The sequence below is a fragment of the Sinocyclocheilus anshuiensis genome, unplaced genomic scaffold (genome assembly GCF_001515605.1).
Source record: "Sinocyclocheilus anshuiensis isolate Anshui unplaced genomic scaffold, SAMN03320099.WGS_v1.1 scaffold1734, whole genome shotgun sequence".
Lineage (NCBI taxonomy): Eukaryota > Metazoa > Chordata > Actinopteri > Cypriniformes > Cyprinidae > Sinocyclocheilus > Sinocyclocheilus anshuiensis.
Genome location: NW_015544334.1, coordinates 360,469 through 363,503, shown reverse-complemented (window position 1 = coordinate 363,503; position 3,035 = coordinate 360,469). Strand labels below are relative to the sequence as shown.

Sequence of the window (3,035 nt, the reverse complement as noted above, 5' to 3'; positions counted from 1 at the left end):
TAAAAATCGACGCGTTTCAAAAAGGCGGGGCATAGAGGAGAAACAATAATGTACAGTATGTGGAAAATAATGTGTTTTTTAACTTTAAACCGCATAAACACATTTCATTACACCAAATACACAAAATAATGTTCTTTTTAGCAGCATCATATGACCCCTTTAATTAATCTAATTAATCGCATTTAATCGCACATAAATATTAGCGGAGAATTTCCCCCCAAAATAACATTTAAAATTATTGTGTAAGATGAAGATTGAACCGATATTACAAAAAGCATCTTTTATTACTATTTTGATTGAACACAAGACTATCACAATGGCCATGACATTGTTTTATTATTGAACACAAACTTGGGCTACAATGGCCATGACCTTTTTTATTATTAAACACAAGTCTATCACTTAGGCGACAATGGCCATGACATGTTTTATTATTATTATTATTATTATAAGCCTGTCCCTTATGCTATAATGGTCATACAGTAATTTAACAGAAACACAGCTAAACTAACCTCATTTCTTATTTCTCCTTCAACCAGTTGCTAAGACAAACTAACGTGTTTACATTTTCTGAGTTGAAAGATGCCCTCTTCTTTTGCACAATGTTGCCCGCCAGTAAGAAAAGTCTTTCGCATGGTACAGTGGTTGCAGGGGTGGCCAAATATTTGAGCGCTAAGGAAGACAGTTTAACATGGGCCTCTGCATTAACTGACCACCACTCTAAAGGACACTTATCCATCTCAATAGTGGGCTGAACTCTGTAGCGCATTGCTAACATGATTTTATTCCTCTGATTCCGAGTCTGAACCCAGCAGAAGGATTCTCCTCTTCTAAGCTGGCTCATGTTCTTCACTGGGTTGTGGAGTATGTGTGCTGGGTCCTGCTTCTTGTAGTATTTTCCCAAGGCTGGACCACACCTGTTCTCTCTCTCCTCTTGATAGGCACTTCAAGTCCTTAAAACGTGGGTCAAGAGCTGAAGCAAGTTTCAGCCATTCATTGTTCATGTCAGCTTGGCGTTCAGCAAGGTCTTTCTTAAAAGGTAGTCTTGAAACTTGCCACATATGCTGGATCTTCATCAGAGACCCTCATTGCATGGTTAAGGTGGCAGAATGCAGGCAGCACTACAGAGCATGAGACATAAGTCTCACCCCCAAGGAATTCAGTCACATACCTGAGGTAGAAGATAATAAGAACAATAAATAAAGTTCAATACATTTAGTTTAGGCAAGAAAAGCATATTTAACATCAATTTATAAAAGGTGATTTTAAAATCCTTAACATTTTTAAGAGTTCATTTTATGGAATTTTTAAAGGCTTTTTCTTGTAACAAGCATGTTTGTCTTGCTAAGTAAGAGCTCCAAGACATTTTAGGTGTGATATTCTTGGGTTCTAAATTATATATTGTGTGTAACAAAAACAGCAGGAACCACAAATAAATGCAAGGACATCATGCAATTACAATAGAACGTGGCACTAATGTAATTGAGGAGGATGGGTGTGTGGCAGACTTACTTGCATGGCTCAAGAAGCGTCTGCAGCTTGTGCAGTTTGTCCCACTCAGCAGCGGTCAGCATGACTAACTTGTGTTTCTGTTGGGCTAAAGTAGCCTTAACAGCCTCTTCATTCCGTAAGAGATGCGTGATCATATCGAGTGACGAGTTCCACCTCAATTAAACGTCCTGTATCAGTTGCTCTCTTTGTTGTCCGAGTGCTGTTTGTTGCTGATGTAGTTCCTCTGTGTTAGCAGGGCTGTGCTTAAAATGTCCTACAATTTTGCGACACTTTGTCAATGCATCAACAAACCCACTGTCCGAGAGGCAAGCAGTAATGGTCCTCTGCAATATGTGCGCGGCACAGGGGATGTGATCAAACGGAAGTTTTCTTGCTGCAGCAACCATGTTTCGAGCACTGTCTGTTCCGATGGTGGTCACTTTTTCTGTAATGTCCCACATCTCTGCCACTGTTAGGAACTGTTCGGCACATGCATCAGAATAGTGCCGTGTGGCTGTTTTCAGTACCGTTAACGCGAAGGACTGAAGTGTCCAGTTATGATCAATGAAGTGTGTAGTAACACCTAGATAGTTGTGATTACTGATCGAAGTCCAATGATCTCCGGTCAGAGCAACATATTGTGCTTGAGCCAATTTTTCCTCTTTTGATAGTTTTTCGGTGTCATACAGCTGATTTATTCTCGAAAGTACTGTATGTCTTGTTGGTAGTGTGTAGTAGGGCTGCACGATATATAGAAATTATCGAAATATCGCAAATGTTAATATCGCAATATGCATATCGCAACGGCGTGCGATATCTGAATCATTTTAATAATAGGCTACTTAAATCAAAACGTTGCAAAAGGTCAAAGTTTTAGTTCGATATAGCAGAGAATAGCTTGATGTTACAAAGAGTTATTAAGTGCAATAAGTTGCAGAAACCAACTCTTTGCCATCTCGTCTTGCAGTCTGACTTACACCTGGAGCACGCGCACAAGGCGCATCTCGCACAGCGTATCTTCAGTTCTGCCGCACACGTGCAAAGCACACGCACACACACAGAGACGCGTTTCAGATGGCGCGCGAACACCGAGTTGATTCGTCTTTCACATCTCCTCCTTATGTTTGAACAGACTCATACACACAGAATTATGTCAATAGTACCCATATCGACGATCATTCTCGTAAACGCAGTCAGTTGTGTTTTAAATAGGGATGCACCGATACCACTTTTTCCAGTACTTGCCCGATACCGATACTTTTATTTTTGGTACTTGCCGATACCGAGTACCGATACCAATATTTTCATTGCATTTGTAAATGTTTAAAAATTTTATCTTTGTCGGGTGACCCTTAGCCTTAATGACAGCATGCCCTTAGTCTCCTGGGCATGCTGTCATCCAGGTTCATGTAAACCTGAACTTCAGTTTTTTTCCCAAACTCGGTCTGAATAATTTTTGGTCCCAAATTTGTATACATTTTACTGGTAGTCCACTGTATGAAGAAATGTTGGATATAATATATCACAGTTTAGTTTATTTTGCT

The 3,035-nt window shown here is 39.9% G+C and overlaps 1 protein-coding gene across 1 annotated transcript in view; it reads right to left on the bottom strand.

Annotated features, from left to right (window-relative positions):
• LOC107698145 (disks large homolog 5-like) overlaps positions 1 to 3,035 on the bottom strand; it is an 80,870-nt gene that overhangs the window by 44,086 nt on the left and 33,749 nt on the right. The window lies entirely within an intron of this gene.